Source organism: Nipponia nippon, unplaced genomic scaffold (assembly GCF_047370975.1).
Source record: "Nipponia nippon isolate SJK-2023a ecotype South Korea unplaced genomic scaffold, ASM4737097v1 scaffold_24, whole genome shotgun sequence".
NCBI classification, from domain to species: domain Eukaryota; kingdom Metazoa; phylum Chordata; class Aves; order Pelecaniformes; family Threskiornithidae; genus Nipponia; species Nipponia nippon.
The window spans coordinates 5,809,678-5,828,429 of NW_028262341.1; the positions used below are offsets into that span (position 1 = coordinate 5,809,678).

The 18,752-nt window shown below is 37.8% G+C and overlaps 1 long non-coding RNA gene across 1 annotated transcript; it reads left to right on the plus strand.

Annotated features, from left to right (window-relative positions):
* The first annotated feature begins 11,794 nt into the window (after positions 1 to 11,794).
* Positions 11,795 to 18,473, plus strand: LOC148055314 (uncharacterized). Its single transcript, XR_015705577.1, has 3 exons — positions 11,795 to 11,864; positions 15,862 to 15,955; positions 18,024 to 18,473. It is a non-coding gene; the product is annotated as an uncharacterized LOC148055314 (long non-coding RNA).
* The last annotated feature ends 279 nt before the right edge of the window (positions 18,474 to 18,752 follow it).

Below are 18,752 nucleotides of genomic sequence, written 5' to 3' on the forward strand. Positions count from 1 at the left end.
TAGTACATAAACCATGCAGTTAAACATCTGTCAACTTAAAATGCATTATTTAAATAACCTTAAAATCTTCTCTGCTTCAGCTTTTTCAACCTTTCTCATGAAAACCTGTGCATCATTTGTATGGATTTATGGAGATGTAAAAGCCTAAAGTAATGTTTCAGCACTAACAAATATGGGTAGATGTGACTTAAAAACAAGCTGATCACGCATTGGAACAACAAAGACTGAAGGATTAAGGCAGTTAGCAAAGACGAAAGTGTAGGCAAATCTGCAGGAAAAAAAATAAACTTGCAAGGGGATCCTAAACAAGCTGAACATGCAGGAAATGTTTAAAGATTGGTCTTCCTGGGTGTTTTTTTTAAATAACCAACAGGTAGATAATGGTGTCACAAACGTATGAGTTGTCTCAGCTTTAGGTATGCCTGGCCTGTACCTGATTTCCTTAAAGGAAAATAGTTTTCTGACCCTTGTTGTCTTAAGGCATCATTTAATGCCAGCATGCTTAGAAAAGTTTTTAATGAGTTCAGTTGGGAAGATTTCACAGAGCAATATACTCTAAAGGGAAAAATCCATGTGGAACTACAGCTTCCTCAGCTGTTTGCAGCCAGTCTGAGCACAGCCCCTCACAAAGTGCTCCTGCGATATTTCCTCGTTAAGCGCACATGCTTTTTTCCTATTTGAACAATGCCAAAAAGTGATAACTCAGACTCTGAGAATTGTGCTGACAGTCAGCTGTCACTCATTGTCCTTTATTCTGACAACCTCAGGCATTCAGCCATGGATTCATGAGTTTTCCCTTTTCTCTTTACTTTTAAAGGAGGTGGGGGATGGGTGAGTATATCAGAGGATTCAGCCCTGAATAGACTTTTGTTTTGCTCTTTCTTTTGCCTTCTGACTGTGTCAAATGCAGTGTGTCTCTCATGCAGTTTCACTCTTTAGAGAGCCTTGACTGGGCTGGCTAGTTAGTATTCAGAAACAAGCCAAAGAGGATAAAATTCTTCTCTCTGGCTTGCTGAGACTGCAAATAAGCAATTAGACTAAAAGCTCAGTATTGGAAAAGAGAAGACTTTTGCAGCCTTTTTTGGTGACTGGAACCTGCCAATATACTTTATAACTTTGAGAATTGCATAAGAGAGAAAAAGTCTAGACACCCTTAGGGATATGTGCTGGTTAATACACTTGTACTGTATTTTCTTAAAGACAGCTCAGCATTGTACCCTAATCTGTGAACTGTAGGATCTGCCATTTAACATTGTTTACTTACTGTAATGAGAAAGAAGTGGAAAAGCTTAGCAGAGGAAATGGAAAATTCATCTTTCTCTTGTAAGTAATTGAGATGTTTCAAAGACAGACATATATGGTAGAATACAGATTCCCATCCCCATTTCAGTCTGTGCTCCACACAGTTTCCTTCACCGCTGAACTCCATATCCAGCCCTCTTGTCAACACTGACATGTCTCTGCCCCTTTTTTGCCTATCTAGTGTCACCTCTGAGTGTTTCATCCTCTACTCTTCTAGTCAATGTCTTTATGCTATACCCACTCCTTCATACACAGTGCCCTCCCCGATCTGATAGGATTGCAAAACCATCCTCCTCCAAATTCCTTTTTGAGCCCCATGCTTTCTATAGTACCTCTGAAAGCCGGTGATTTACGGGGAGACTGTATGAGTGCTTGAGGGGTGTAAGTGATGATCCTACACATTTAATAATATAATGTGTAAAATTATTCTGTCACTAATATACCAGAAAAGAGGGCATATCCAAATATATCACCTCAACTCCACGTATTATTAATGTGTATATATATGTATGAACAACGAGAAATAGAGCAGCAGCCCGCATCCCAGTTGTGCATAGATGGATTTCTCCTGCCTCTTCCCTCCTTCAAGCTGCACTCTTGCCTCCACCTTCTGTCCTTGTTTCAGTTTTCTTTTTGAATTATTAAAAAGTTTTTGCTGACTTTCAAGGGTCAATATTTTTTCAGCACAGTGGGCCCTAGGGACGTGACTTTTACTTCTATCTCGCTGTGGTCTGTTAGGTCTCATTGCCTTTCGTGACTTCTGGAGTTCAAACCAGTCCCCTTGCTTCTTGTTTTTTCAGGTTCCTTTCCGGCAGTAGGCTGCATGTTTAGCTCTTGACTGCATGTTTTTACTATTTGTATGGCCTGTAGCAGGCTGCCAAGAAAGCGAAACAGTCGTCTTCATGCTCTGTCATTCTGCTTGGTCTCAGTGTTCTTCTTTCTAGGCGATGGCTCCTACAGTCAAAGTGTTTGGTGGCTGGTCCCACATGACACCAAGATACACCTGGGTCTGTGCTGTACCCACAGACGTGTGTTACCCAGCAGCACTTACAAAATAGGGATGCTTCTGTGGATAGCTCCTCTGGCTGAGTACACTGGGGCTCATTCCTGACACCACCAGTAGTACTATAACACTTTGGGATAAGCTGTCAGCCTAGCTTGTGTCTGTACTGCAAGCAGAATCATTCATGCAGCAAAGCTTGAAGGTCAGTATGCCACATATCTGCAAGACCCTCACCAGCAGTACTATCCAGAGGTAGGCTTTCTGTCAGGGAAGCCAGTCCTGAGTGGGGGACACACTGGTGCACACAAGGCTTCAGGCACCTATCCCATCTGCTGGACTCCTCCATCCATCTTCTCGTCTTGTCACATCCCATGACCAACACTAGGCAAAGAAGACCAAGGTCTTCTCTGAAAAGGTCTTGATGTTGATCGCTTTGAGAGAGGCTACACATTCATCCTGAACTGCACCATGTCTGAATTATTAAATGACAGTATAGTTGTTCCCATACACTTGACACTTAAACCATACTCAGATACTTAATCTCTAGAGATCTGTAATGCCTGATGTAACTCCTGATTTAAAGCCTGATTGACATGCTAGAGCCTAATTTAAACAGGCAGATGGACCTGAAGTTGACGGGAATATGAGTTGGCCTTTAGGGATGAGTATTTGTGCTAAACCCTGGCGTGCTCCCAATGCCCACTTTTCCTAAGAGAAGACAAGGCTTGTAGGTAAGGAATATGATGTAGTAGACTAATCAGTAAAGCTGGAAAAATTAAACAAGTTTGGGGGCTCTCCAGCCCTTATTTAGATCTACAGAAGTTGCAGCTCTCAAAGCTGAATACCACCTGAGAGTGATTGCTCAGACACCAGATAAATATACATCAGTTAGACTACCTTTTTATGAAAAGAGGGTTGATATTTGGGGTATAGAGATGACGTCGGGGAAGTATGAGGAGAAAGTCCTCTCTTGGATGAAAGAAAGAAACAGAAAGCCTTAAAAACACGGAGGGAGGTTGTAACCTGTCATAAAACCAGTAACCATTGAATCTATGTTTTCTTGGTCTCCAATAGAATTATGATTTTTTGTTCCTTGGCTTATCTTTATAAAGCACAAAGTTGTAGGCAGGGAAATATTTTTCCCTACATCAGGTGACTTCCTGTAGATTTCCTACAAAATGGCTACTGCTTTGTGTGACAAAAGGCATTGTCATCACCTATGAGTCTGTCCTGTGCATGTTCTTAGACCCTCACAACCATAACAAAGTGCTACAGCAGTCTACCTAAAGTTGTGCAAACTCTTATTTCTAGGAAAAGCCCTGATTTTCAGTTTCCTCAACCATGTTCCACACTACAGGAACAGAATGACTGTTATTAAAGATCTTGGAATCATAAATAAATAGGATTGGAAGCATAAAGAAGAAGTACATGCCTTAATCTCATTTGCTATTGATTCTGTATGGGAACTGGAATCAACTTAAGTTAGCAAAAGACTTACTAATCATCATAGTTGCACTGAAAACAATTTGTCTGCAGATAGTAAGCTGATAAACATCACCCAAATGCTAAAATGAAATACTCCTTTGCTGTGATAGTTACTTATGACACTACACTATATATTACATTTTTATATATGCAGTATTACTTTTTACTATAAAGAATCATTGCAACTTTGGTGGCAGCTGAGGCACTCTGAACTGTCTCCAAGGAGCAAGAAGACGTTGCAGTATAACAACTTTAAAAAAAAAATTGCATTGCAAATCAGAATTTAAGATTGTCAGAAATGGTTGATCCAGGCAAGTCATCTTTCAAGACTATTTTAAGCCAGACAGGACTTTTTTAAAAAAAACTTTCTTGAAGCACAGACATATGTTACTCTATTCAGGTGAATACATTTAGTGTTTCTTTCCCTAGTACTAATAAAAATCCACATTTCTTAGGAATCCATCAATAAAATGAAAGGATAAATTTTCAAGAAGATGTAATGTTTAAATGTTATCATTATTATATTTAATTGCTTACTGTCATATGGAATTAAATACATGCATCTGTATTTATATCTTTCTTTTTGTCTCTCCTGTATACATACATGCTTTTCCCAGCATTTAGGATTATTCATTTGTTTACAAGATAGAGAAATAATCTACAAAATCTATAAAAATATATTCATATTCATATTGTTTCAATTTGTATAAGAATATCTGATTGAGAAAATTGTTCCAGCATCTTGCCTAGTTTTACAGTGTGATTGGCACAGATAAGGTTCTTCACATATGTGAAACCCAATTGACTTCAATGATATTTTGCAGAGACCCAGCAGATTTATTTATGCAGTAAGATCTAGGCCTTAATGATCAATTAAAATAAACAATGTAGGCACATAAGCTTATGAAAATCAAAACAGAAAGCAGCAGTTGTTGCTCCAATAATTTTATATTACTTTTAGGTGCTATATCTTAAAATGTAGTTAAAAAATAGAAACAATGGGATGTTTTGAAGACACAGAAATATAAAACTACAAGTGGAGGTCCAGCCATTGTAGTTTCTGTAATTTGTGGACTCTCGTACTTAATCTTTATTTCTTAAAAAAGGAGAAATCATAATAAATCCAGTCTCATTAATCAAAAGGGGAAAAGATATGATTTACTTGTCAGAATGAAATCCAAAGCATATATAGGCACCGAAGGTCTGTGCTAGTCATACCAGCTGTTTAAACAGGGTACGTGGATATCATTTCTACAGGTGCAAACCTCAGAAGTAATGTCAATAAGGCAAATAGATGAACCCTTATCTGTAGTTCACTTTACAACCCAACTTTATTAGTTTGTTTTTATCAGAGGATTTGCAGAATCTTCATACTGTACTAAAAGCCATATATATGGATTGGATTTCTCTTTTTATCTGATTAGATATTGTCTGTGTAACTTTTGAATTATATAAATGTTTTCTAACATATTGCTGCTATTTCTTTAAATAGAATCTACATTTTTCTTGGTCCTGAGTGATAGTACAAGATCCATGCAATCAAACTGTGAAAGTAAATGTCTTTTTTTTTTTTTTTTTTTTTTTGTCTTCATGAGGACATTCTACAGTAGGCGGTGAAGTATTTCAGCCATTCCAGAGTCATGTAAACTATCCTAAAAATGCACTGGGAAGAAGAAGAAGTGGCTGTAATTCGTTATTTTTTGCAATGAACTGACATGAAAGACTATATTTTAAAGGATCCAGTGACTTCATTTTCTTTGCTCACTTAATATCAGTGGCTCCATACCAAGGATGTTTTGCCTTGATAATGTAGAATGAATTCTTTGATAAATAATGGGTTGATTTTTGGTCAAAAAGAAAACTGGTTTTTGGGAAAGTTTTTTTTTTCTAGTCTGTCTTTTTCTGATAGTAAACTGTAGTGTGTTTCAGCTGTTCTGTTTTAAAATCTTTGGGGTTTTATGAATAGTTCTTAAAGTCTCAGTAGAGTTCACTGTTGTAATTCCTCAAGAGAGGAGCACTAAAGTAGTTAGAAAAAATATCTTACTCACAAGACACTTTAGTGCTCACAAAGTCATAACGTGTCACCTTTCCTCACATGGATTAATATGTAAAAGCCTGGTTTGGCAAGGCGTACATGCAAGTACATGATGCTAAGCCCAAGCAGTAATTCCATTGACTTTGATGGGTTTACACATGTGCTTAAAGTTATGCCTGTACTTTGGTGCCTTGTTACTTGGGGTCATAAAGTGCTACTTCAGGTAAAGCAAAGTGGCATCACCTGTTCCATTGATATACAGACATCACTCCACAATTTCAAACATTAATCTAACCTTATTTCAAAACTAGATTCTAGAGCTGCAAAGGAATCGGGAACTAACTAGAGGGATGGGTGGGAATAGTGTCAGCAATACTGCTCCTGCTATCGACTTCCACTGCCTTGGTATAAGACCATGGCAAATATAATACCTTGCAGTTGCCAGGTAATCTATCAACGTGTAATTTTTTTCTTTTCTTTTCAAAGCAGTGTTGCTTATCATAGCAGGGTACAAGATTCTTTCTTTTTTGCATGGTGTATCCGTGACGTTTTTGCCATTCAGAAGCGGTGCTGACACACGCAGGAAATGACAGATAGCATTAGTGTAATAAAAGAGTTAAATCAAAACCAAAGCACAGATGTATTTCTAGTTGTTTTGAAAGCACTGACCTAAGCACCTCTGCAGGATTTTATTAGTAAAGTCTAAAAATATTTGGAGGTGAGCAGTTCTCTCCTGTAATAGCCTAAAAGAGCTGACTTGTCATCAAGTGTGTTTGAGATGCCTTTATCTGGAGCTAGTTTCATTCCTGTTTGTGAAAGAGGAATTTTCGTACGCCTTTGTCCATGACTGCTGAGAGGTTATTGAATGTCAGGTGTCAGGGCTCAGACCAGCCTGCCATAGGTGCAAAACAGTGCTGGGGGAAGGGGAGAAAAAGAAAAGAGGAAAGAAAGAAAAGAAAAAGAAACAGAGAGTCAAAAAGCAAAAGGTGTACATGGAAAATCTTTTAAGCAGCCCTTCTACCCTAAACCTGAAGGTCAGCACAGAACCGGACTAGTACAGGCTGTGTGGTCACTGACTGCAAGTCCTTCTGTATTAAATTAAAATAAAAAAGGAAAAGAGTCATTTGTAGAATTATATTCAGACTTGAGCATGGGTTTTGATCCTGGGTTTGATTCTAGCATGAATTTTCTTCAGCTGATTAAGGAGCTTTCATGTTCCTCATTTAGTTGTATGGATCAAAAGGTACCCCATGGATGCAAGGTACCTCAATGAACGAACAGCCTCTGACCCACAGATTTTGCAATCAAATCTTCATGTCTGTGATCTCTAATTCCTGAAGTTTGTCCTTGTACTCCCATCACAAGGGGCAGAGCAGAGGAAGCAGTATATATACTAGCCAAAATGACCAAAAATAAAGAGGTTTTGCACTTCTTTTCTTGCTCCTCAGAATGGAAAAGGAATTTTTCAGCTTTGTTGTTGCTGAAGAGAAGCTGGTATGTTGCTTTTTTTCTTAACATCTACTTCTACATGCTCTACCACCTCTCACCTCAGGGTGAAGTGGATGTTTTTCACATCAAGCAATAAAAAAACCCAACCGAATATCTGTATATCATGCTACATTACGATCATTTTCAGACCACATGCAATTAGGCAGAGAACTGTTCAGTTAGGTGCTGCAGTTACTGTTAATGAAGGCTGTTATGGGATAACTGAAAACATATGTTATCCAGGCACCACCACCATGACTGCAGCAGTAGAAAGGGAGATGTCTTTTTGCTGTTGATTAGGACTGATCCTCCCAGAACTGAGTAGCAGTGGGGCTCAGAGGTGTCTTGATTTCTGTCCCTCTTAATTGCTCTTGAACATCTGCCCTGTGATCTACTTTGGACATTATTATATGTTTTTCCAATATGTTTGGCTGTACCTAATTAATAATTGTCCTACAGTACATTGCCCTCTTCCACCAGCTACAGCCTGAATTCATTGATATCATCACCTTAAAAGTTTGAAACCCCCCAGTGACAGGAATATTAATGTGCCAACACTGTCATATCTATTTCAGCTCATACATATGCAATGTCTTTGTTTTCAAAGATTTATGTCAGACTTTGCTGAAGTGAGGTATTCTACCATTTTAGATAATAGCATGCCAAAGTGATGTTATCAGGCACATTCAGCACTCACTCAAGCAAACGGGAAGGAGCATCCATTCCTTCATAGCTTAAACACAGAGAAACTGTTATTTATCCTTATTTGATGAAGAAATCTTTCAGGGGGAAATAGTGTATTTTTAGAAGAAGATTATGGTCATCCTGTGGATTATCTTTTAATTAAGAATGGATGATTTGTGCCCACTCTGCTGTAGCAAATGTCTTGCTGCTAATGAAGTTTAAACAGACTTACTTTATTTAATTACAGCTAATCACTAGGGTAAAATGTGGAATTGCCTTTGATCCGCATGTAGGGTGGTAATCCTTGTGGCAGATAGCATCTCTTATTCCCTCAAACTCTTTTCAGTTTCTCCAGGAGGTCCCAGCTTAACTAAGGGTTAATTGAGATAGCTGGACTGGTGTGATTGATGTATTTTTGCTCAGAGATGCCATCCTGCCTTTCCAAGGACTTTCTCTCTCTCGCTCTCCCTCTCCCTGTGCAGTCACCTTCAGGCCGCGTAATGTAGTAGATGCCTGCTTGTTTGACATGAGGGACCTGAGGGGGCCAAGGTCCTGCTGGATCAGTGAGTGAAAGAACAGAAACTGCTGGAGGGAGAGTAGAGGTTAGAAGAGGGCAGCAGAGACCAGTGTAAAGCAGAAGAGGGCACTAGTAAACTGACCTATTTCAACCACAACTCACACTTCGAGCTGGTTATAGAACAAAACGATTAAATATTGAAGGCAATCATACCGTTTGGCGAGGGAATACCACCAAAGGTATTTTATTTCATTTCATTTCGTTTCATTTCATTTCATTTCATTTCATTTCATTTCATTTCATTTCATTTCATTTCATTTCATTGTTTTGTTTTATGATTTTGTTTTATTTTAATGTCTTATTTTAATTTATTTTTTTAATTATTATTATTTTATTCATTAAAGAAGTGATCTTCACATCCAGGAATGTCACTAAAGCCTTTGACTTCCATCTGTGGAAGTGAAAAGTTGGTAAAAAAAATGGGAATTCATATTTGCTTTTCAGAACTTGTGGTCTCGCAATTTTGCTTTGTGCTCACAACCCTTCCGTAACAATTTTCCTTGCTTCCCCAGACTCAGAAGTTTCTGAGGCTGGTGAAAACTCTAGAAAGAGCCATTCAGAGAAATTATGCTCAGCAGATAAAATCCCTCACAAGGCTAAAATTCATACAACTGGTTTCTTACTGTGTTTTGTACTTCACAACAAATGTTGATTTAAAATTACTGGATTTAACTTTTATCTTTTAAACTCATTTTGTCACTTAGTCTTTCTATTTTGCTTTTCTTCCTGATCTACATTGTAAAAATATGCCTCCATTGTCTGAACATACTCTGGTTTCTTGCTACTTCTCTGTTAAAACAGAATAACATTGTTTGTTTCATTCTTTGAATGCAGGATGTCTGGGCTTTTCTTTTTGCTTGTTTGTTTGTTTGTTTGTTTGAAAGAGTTATTTGAAATGGAAACATTTATCTATCAGCCTGCTCAGAAATATTAACAGCTTTAATTAGCTCGGTGAAAGAGTTGTTTGCTTTTATTTACAGGAACTGTTAACTTGCACTCTGGCAATAGAGGCAGAAGACACAGAATATCTCTATTGTGTAAAATTTAAATAATTAAAATAGAATAGTTTGCAGTTAGCTTCCACGATAATGCGTTAAACATCTGCAGTTTTGTCTCTCCATCGGGATGCATAGCTGTGCTGAAGTCACATCCTGATAACATCTGCACTTTAGTGATAGCTTGCGCTTTAGTCTTTATGGTCTGCTGATGAGAGATTCTTCAACAGCCCCTCAGTCATCAGAACCACTGTTGAAAATTTTGCTTGTGACATCCTGAAGGTGGCTTGATTTACATTTGCCTAATGTCATAATGCATTAAGATACTCTTAGTTAAACTGTTTAACATCCTGGCCCTTTTTCACTTTGCTGATTTGGAGTTGCTTTCTTTTTCCCCCTTTCATATGAAACTCGTTTTCACTTTTTCCAACGACTGTGAATCGAAACTAAATTTTCAGTGGTGAGATTTATTTTGTTCCAAGTTACTTCAACACCATGCATGAAGAAAAAGCCACTAGAAAAAGTTTTTGAGGAGGAACAGCACCTTCATTCCTGCTTGCATGGCAACAACAGCTGCATTCACATGAAAAGGCCAGCTTGTTAAACATCATGTAACACTGAATGTACTGAATATTTTAAAGGTCAGGTATTGACAGGCACTGAGCTGCTTATGTTTCCCTAATGACCCCAATTACATCCAAGCTGAGTAAGTAGTCAATAAACAATGGCATTAACATATGTAGAAAAAGTGTTTATTTTACATTTCCAAGACAATTGGCAATTTCCTGCTTGTCATCCAAATCCAGAAGCTAGATCATGGGCTCTTTGATGAATGAGGAGAACAAGGGAGAGGTTGTGGGTCTTAAAGACCTCTGGCCTGTCTGAGAAATTTCAGGTAGGCTGTCTCACACACAGGCACAAAGTGGATTTCTCTCTGTAGTTTCGCATAAGTAAAGAATCTTAAGGAGAAAAGATAAATACTTTTGCTTATAATGCCTCTCATGCAATGTAACATGCAGTCTGTCATATATGTAGAAGGAACATATTCAAAGGATCTTGAAGGATTCAGTTAAGCCTTAAATAAAAGTAAAATACTGATGATTTGTATTGCTTGCATACTGTTGGTGCTGCTGTGGAAATTAATCATCCTTACTTGTGAGCACTTTTTCTCACTCTGTGAACAAAATTTCTAACCGTGTTTGGAAAAGTATAGCAACTCCACAATCCATTGTTTGAAGCATGCATAGACCTGTCAAATAATAAATGAGGCATTGGGAGGCCCCATGCAACACAGCATAAAGGGGAAAAGAGATTTATCGAACGAAATTGTAAAATATTAACAAATAAGACAAAAGATTGCACATTCATTCAATTTCCTTCCCAAGCTGCAGGCCAAAGCTTTAGAGTAGGTACATTAGCCTGCCAGCTGCCTCGCACTGCAACAATTACCACTGGCTGCTGAAGAAGCAGCTTGACTCCTCTCCCAGCTAGCAGCTAGAAATGGTGCGACAGCAGCCAGGCAGAGAGGGGCATTTAAACCACAAGGATGGAAGCAAGGAGAAGCTGGTAAATGCCCCCTTTCCCCCTCCTCATGAAGGTTCCATGCAAATGATATTTTCATAGTGGTATGTTGCTTCCAGAGGATGAGAAGAAGCTAATTCATTGACTATCGTTGCTTTGCAACATAGTGATTTTTACAGGCTCCAGCTGACATCAGTCGGTCTCGGTGTTGCACAGATCAGAAGAAGATACAGTTTTTGCACCAGAAGGTTTTCTGTAAAAATAAGCTATGGCAGAATGTAAGTATTCCCATTTTACAGCTAGAGAAATGAGCTCAGACACAGTAAATCTCCCATTCAGCAACGACTTAAGTCTATGCTTAACTTTCATGGGACTACTCCGGGGTTTTAAATTAAACACCAGTTTAAGTGCACTGCTGGATCACAACCAAAATCACAAAATAAGTCTACAGCAGATCCAGGGCTTGAAATGTGAGTCTCTGAGTCCCAGTCCAATGCTTTAACTCACAGGAACATCCTCCTTCAATTTAGGTCTTAATCTGATGACTTTTCAATAAGGAAGAAACTTTCAAAAGGTTTAGAAATTCACAGAGATCAATGACATATTTGAAGATTTTCTGAACCTGTAAGAAGTGCATGGTTTTTAGAATTGAGGGGCAAAGCAAGCTACTATTTTACATTGCATCTCTACCTCTCTCTACAGGGAGAAAAAGAAAAGAGAAGGACTGCAGATTAATTCTCATCCACTTTCTATGTCTGGAAAATCTTGTCATAGGTCTGAATATTTTCTCATTTTGTTCAATTTTTTTTCCAACAAGTGGATAAGCAGGATAACATGACTTAGTGATGCTTTGTCAACATCAATTTATTTGAAGACAATCATAAAGTGTTTCAATATAAGAAAGCAGTGTTTCAGCCTGGTTCACTGAGCAGAATAAAGACCAACACCCTCCCTTGTACCACCAACACAGCGTAGTATTTACTGACGGGTGGTTTCTCATCAAGAATCTCTTCAGTCTGTTAGAAACCTGGACAGAGCAGTGAACTGCTGGATAAGTTTGAGTTGTCTGTCCCATACTCAAGAAACAGGTTGAAATTATCATGGCTTTTTTTTTCCCATGGCTTCTGCAAATCTATAGCCATAGTTTGTGTTTGTAGTGTTGGCTAGGAGTACTATCATTCTGCTCTGTTAAATGACTTTATTTCACTTTTATGACATTTGCCTGGTCAGTGCATCCTGAGACATTCAGATGCTTCAGTATCAAGGCAGTTATAGGCAGGTTTACTTCTTTCAGGCACAAGTGGAGATAACTGTGGGGCAGACATGAGTGGTTAGAAAGGTAAGGGAGAAAGCAAACAAGTAAACACAAAAGGAATTGGTTACCTCTAGTTACTGGCCAGTTTTGAATGAATGGCAAATTGATTCAAGAAAGAAAGGAGTGGGCACAATAGAGAGCTGAATGTTGCAGCAGGGTCAAAGCAGGAAATCCAGACTCTTGGGGTGCTTCTGCATAATATGCCATTTCAAGTGCTACTTCTAACACCAAGCATGAAGCTAGCTCTGAAACAGCTAATGTCCAATGAATCAGTCACCTTTTATTTAGTTTTATTGTAAACCAAGTAATTGTCCCAGTTCGGGGATTGATGCCACTAAGAATAATGAAGTTGGTCATTTTGAAAGTTCACAATTTTCATTACCATAATTGCCTTTCAATTTTGCTGCCAGTGATACATATCCCCACATTATTGTATGAGTGTGCTCTTCCATTGTTTTTTCTAGCGTTCTGGGAACAGATGGCCTTTTACAGCAGATACATTATGAACACCAGAAGAAGAAATGACTCTCCTAAAGAACATTTAGTCTAATATTAAAATAATTACAGGACCAATATAGGGAAGAAGTTTTAGATGGATATTATTCTATATAGACTTTAGGGTATTATCCAAGAGGTAAAGCTTGGAAAGTGGTCAAAAAAACAAAGGACTGATGTATAACAGATACAGCTTGATATCTTGCATTAAGCACAAGTGGCAGCATGACACAGCTAACAAAATGAGGAGGAATTCTCAATTTGGAAGAGAGGCATTACCAGAAGCATGGCAGGAAACAAACTCAGGAAGGAGAGAGTGGTGATATGACAGTCGAGACAAGGAAGGATAAGAAGTCTTACATTTGTGCAGAAGAACAGGGAAACGAGAGGTTAAGTAGTAAGAAGCGTAATTTGAACAACAGGAAAAGAGGAGATTGTTCCACTTATTTTCAGTGGGGTCTGCCTTCTCCTGTCCTGCTCATGGGCTTTTCTTTTGATTTCTAATCTGATGCAGTACACTTCTACTTACTTTTCTGTTCAGACAGCCTGAAGATTTTCCATTAACTTCAGGCCCTGCACACAAGACAGTGCCCAAGATATTGCTGAAAATCAGCTACCTGATCTTTTTGTTGTTACCCCCTTCCATCTGCAAGTGTTTCTTGTTTTGCAGTTAGAATTGGGTGCATCTGAGTACATTACATGTAGAAACTAGGAGGTATAAACAAACTCCTGGTAGACCCAGGAGTGGTGTTTCTGGTAAACCCTTAGCCTCATCAAATCCATTTCCACCAAAAGCCTAGTTCAAACTTGCATTGCTCCTTTAGAGTTGGGTTGGAGCTTTTTTTCTATAGCATTCTTGCTGCCGTTCTTTGCAATAACCGTTATAATTTCTAGTATCGCTTCAAGTGTTTCTAACGCTTTGGTTTCTCTGAAATTTTACCCAGTCAGAATCATTTTGGAAAGAGGTGTCGTACAGGGCTCAGGGTAATAGCTCTGGTTCATGTTTCTGAGCATGATGGTGCAAGGCCATGTGTGCAGTGGCAATTTGTGAAAGTATATAAGTGGTGGCAAATTTAGCCATCACACTGCCCATATGGCTGCCACAGGAGCACCAGGGTATGAAGGTCATGAGCAAAGTCACGCTCTGCTGTGCCTTTGTTTATAAAACTCCCTGGGCTTACAATACATGACCATGCAAGTGCTGAGGTGTTGCAGCCTGGGGTGTCAGGGAAATACCAGTTTCATTAAGACTCTTGAACCCTATCATGTTACACTTCAGAAGTAGTGACCAGCTTATTTAAAACAAAGAAGCTTTGACCTTTCTCCCCTTTTGAAACCAAAAACATATGAAGCTAAAGTGACTCATTTCCGGCTTTAAACAAGCTCTAAGAAACACTTTTTTTCCCAAGTACAGTTTGTGCACTTTCTCTTCTTCCTCTCTTTGCCTTCTCTCCCCCATCCCTGCCTTTTGCATAAATATCTCATTCCCTTCTTGTCAAGGTCAACATATTTATTACTTATATTCACTGTGTAGTTCTTTTTTACTTCTAGCTTTCTTTCTTTTTTCCTTCCTTTCTTTCTTTTTATCTCTGTTGTTTATAACCATGACCCTTGATCCTCCAAGTCTTAAAACAGCTTGGCTTTCAGCAGCTAAATCTGACAAGGTCAGCATTTTTCTGTTTATTCTGAGAATACTATTTACCCTCTGGGGTTTTTAAAAGCAATTCTATAAAACATCACTTGGAAAAAGTTTGTAGCATTCAAAGACTTCCATAAACCTAGTGCCCAGCAAAGAGTAATTTTAATTCTGATTGCAGAACGCAGAACAATTAAGTTTGATTTACCCCTTCCCTGCAAAAGGTGCCTACACAAATGCATTTTCCAATAATATTGTCAAGTATTTCACTCCAAACACACTAGCAACCTACTAGTAGTTAGCATCATGCTTTTCAGTAGTGTCAGATATAATGAAATCAGACATACTGTATGATCAATTAGTTCCTAGAATAACCGTATTGTTACATAGTTATAATGGAGCTATATTTATTTCTTTTTCATTGGAAATAAATGTATGTTGTGTTATCTTTCTGTCAAAATAGCAAACAATCCTGTAATCTTTAGAAAGTCATAAAATGACAGAACCAATGATACAAAATCCAGGTGTCCTTGGGCTAATACCCAGACTCCTTGTAAGTGATGTTAAATTTATACCCATTTAAAACAAGCCAATTTAAACAACCTGACTGTCTCAGAAGATTTTCAAAAGAAGGTGATTGCTCAAATGCAAGTGTCCCCAAGGCCGTGAAAAAAATGACACTGCTGTTAGTGCCTGTTGGGAATTGCAGAAAATTACAGATTTTCCCTCTGCAATTTCCTTACCTTTTTCCTTTCCTTTTCCCTTTCCTTTCCCTTCCTTTCCTCATTCCTCCAGCTTTCCATTCATTGGAAACCAATGGGAATGGAGCTCTGCAGTATAAGCAGAAAGTGGGGATACAAAGAATGGCAGAAAAACATCTGCAGCAAAACTGGAGGATTTCTGTGAGTGAGTGAAAAATGTTGATGTTTGAGAGCTTGCTTTATGGGCTTCCTGCATGCTGCTTATGAGGACACAGCAGAGAAACCTGTCAGCAGCAGCCAAGTCTCCAGCAAGCAAAAAATGTCTTCTCGAAGTAGGCTGCTAGAAATAGAGGTGGATGGACAGACAGACAGAGAGACAGGCACACAAGTTCAGAAAGTATCTTCCCAAAAATCTCTGGGTATAGATAAAGTGCAAACTTCAAAATCTGTGACCTCTGGAGGAAATAGTTGCAGAAATATTTTTACAGTGAACTTGGGAGTTTTACCCAACTCAGTACTGCTCAGTTCCTCCAGTGTGAACGTTTCTTGAGAGACTGAGAGCTCCTCCACTGTGATAGCACAGTGCTCGCCTATCTTTCATTTGCCCCTCTGTGCTTTCTACAGGGAGGTGAGATCAGCAAGAATAAACATTTGAAGAACTGCCCTGAATTTTCCATCCTTGTTCTCAGCCTGAAGGTAAATTCTTCTGGAAATTTTGGTAAGATTCCATTTAGCTGATTTTGAATTATCCATGCACATAATAAAATATTTTCCATATTTTAAGATGTTTTTCGGGAGGCTTTATTTTTTTGTCTTACATAATGTCAAAACTGGCTTATTTTATAAGAGATTGCTTTCTGGAAGGAATATATGCTTTGTTCAGTTTGAAAAAAAGGTGGAGGACAGAGAAAGGAAGCTGAAACCAACTAAAAGTTGCATAAAAAATATTAAGAACATATCATTTTCCTTGCTGAGGGACTGAATTTCAGCTTGCACAGAACTTGCATGTGACTGAGTATTTAAAATATGCTGAAAGGAAGGAGAAGATCAGGGTTATGTTTCAGAAATATCCTTGCACAAGTGACTTGCTATGAGTTCTTGATAAATCACTACCATTCTCTGGCTCATATTCCATGTCTGTAAAATGGTATTAGGGTGCTCACCTCCTTTACCACAGTGCTGTGAGAAACCGTTACATGTCTATACAAGACGCTTTCAAAGACCATTTTGTTACCACCATCATGATTCATGGTCAAAAGAAAATAGTTATATGTTTAGCTGCCAACTAATATGAAATCAAATTATTGCACAAGCAAAGAAATTCCCCTCAATAACAAGGATTAACCCAAAGCCAGTTTGGGTTAACCAGCACAGTTTGAGGATTTTTGAGTGAATGACTTAGTCTGACATACTGCACACCAGCAAAGTCTAGTGTCACCATAATGAGGCCACATGAACGTGCCTGCTCAGAACCTTTACTCTGGTAGAGAAAAAGTTAAAGCAATACACAAAAACATGTTGCATGCAAGGTAGAGGACTAAATTATAATTGCTGTAAAAGCCATTAATTTGACTTTAAGTGCTACCAAATTTTCTGCATGAAAATTTTATATCTGGAATGTTGCAATATCAAGGTTTTAATGATTATTTCTTCATGGTCTTTCTTGAAATGAACACATTCCACTGTTTTAACATTTTATACAAAAATATGGTCTAGACATGTACATGTACCAGCGGAATGAAATCATCAATAATCACTATCTAAAATGAATTACATTCCAAAAGCACAGACTAATGATTTATCTTTTTTTCATGGGACCGATCTCTATCAGATTGATTTATGTAGCAGCCAATCATGTTTCAGTAAACTCCAGCATGCACATGCATCTTTAAGTGATGATAAGCTGTGACTGTCAATTTATTTGTTCACCAGAAGCCAAAAAAAAAAGAACCAACCTGCAATAGCAGCAGTATGCTTCCCCAACAGAAAAGCTTGCAGAAAAGCTAACTTCTGTTATTGTTCCTTACCTTCCATGTCAGATACATGGACAAATTAATGTAATGAAATACAAAAAAGGCATATTGTGAGGGGGGAGGGCTGAAAAATGTATACTTTCCTATGACAGATGATAAACAAGATCATTTTTTACTTCCATGTTTACATTATTTGCTTTGATAGAATGTATTTTTTTTTGTACATTTACATTATTTGCTTTGATAGTAGATGCTTTTGTTGGTAGTTGGAGTGATTGGCAGCTTCAAGCTGTTCTGTTTAATTGCCTTTCTGCTATGCAAAATTCTATGTTTAGAAGACACTGTTTCACAAATAAATCAAGTGTGTAGATGTGTGTGTGTACACGAGAGAGAACTAGGGAAGGAGAGAGAATTTCTTCAACTGGATTCACTAACCTTTCTGTTTCATATTTATCTGCTTTTCCTTTGACCATGTGTAGGTTTGTTTCTATTTGTTTCTCAGTCCCTCTCCAAAGGAACAGTAGGGTGTTGGTTTGGATTAGGACTGTCTGTAGTATCTTGTTCATTTCACAGGAAGCAGGGGATATGATGGAGTCTCCAAAACAAAGAACACGCTAGAGTACATCCAAAGTTCATAATTTGTTTTTGCATAAAAAGAAAACAGAAGATACACACAGAGGAAAAAAAATGTTGTCTCCATTGTATTCTTTGTTTTCCTGTGCTTTATCCTTTGGACAAGTTCTTAGAAGATATTTTTCAGATTTTATTTTTAGTCCTAATTAAATTAATTGCTTTATCTCCCTCTTATTTCAGACCAGAAGATATGGAGCCTTTGGAGAGTTTATTTTTGGTTTGTGTTTTACTGGCAAAAGCACGTTTTACTTTATTGATTTACAAGAGTTTGGAAGCAAGAAAGAATGTCTATAGCACTTGAGCGACTGCTGCCCAAGTCTGAAAAGAGTTGCTGCAAACAAGCAATGTGAAAACCTAATGTCTGGTGACATCTTCACATTACAAATTAGCCAAGACAGCACTGAATTTACTATTCATTTTATTTTCTGGAATTATAATGGGATGTTCAAAAGGTGTTTATTTCAATAGTGACATTATTTTTCTTTGATGAACATGAACTGTTTTTGGGGTTTCATAAACAGTTTTAGGAGTTTCATGAATCAATAAGCATATGCTTTAAATGGAAACATTTCTAAAAATGCTGTATAAAAAAATATTTTTCCTTATACACAGAAGTTCTGTGAAATGAGGTATAATGGTGAGATGGAAGCTATGCTATGTTATTCTGTGTTATGAAATGTAATAAAAAGCATTGAATAGTAGAGGTACAAGACCTTAAGCAATCAAGGATTTCAGAAAATGTTGTTTCCCCATCTCAAGTTAAATTGTACAGGATATTAATCATTCAGGTTAATAGTCAGTAGCTCCTTTTCTTTTTAACATCTTAATAAAAGCTGTCATAATTTTTTCAAGTCTTTCCCTTTATTTTTTTTTGCAGAAAAAAGGAGTAAAACAAGATAAGGAAAGTCA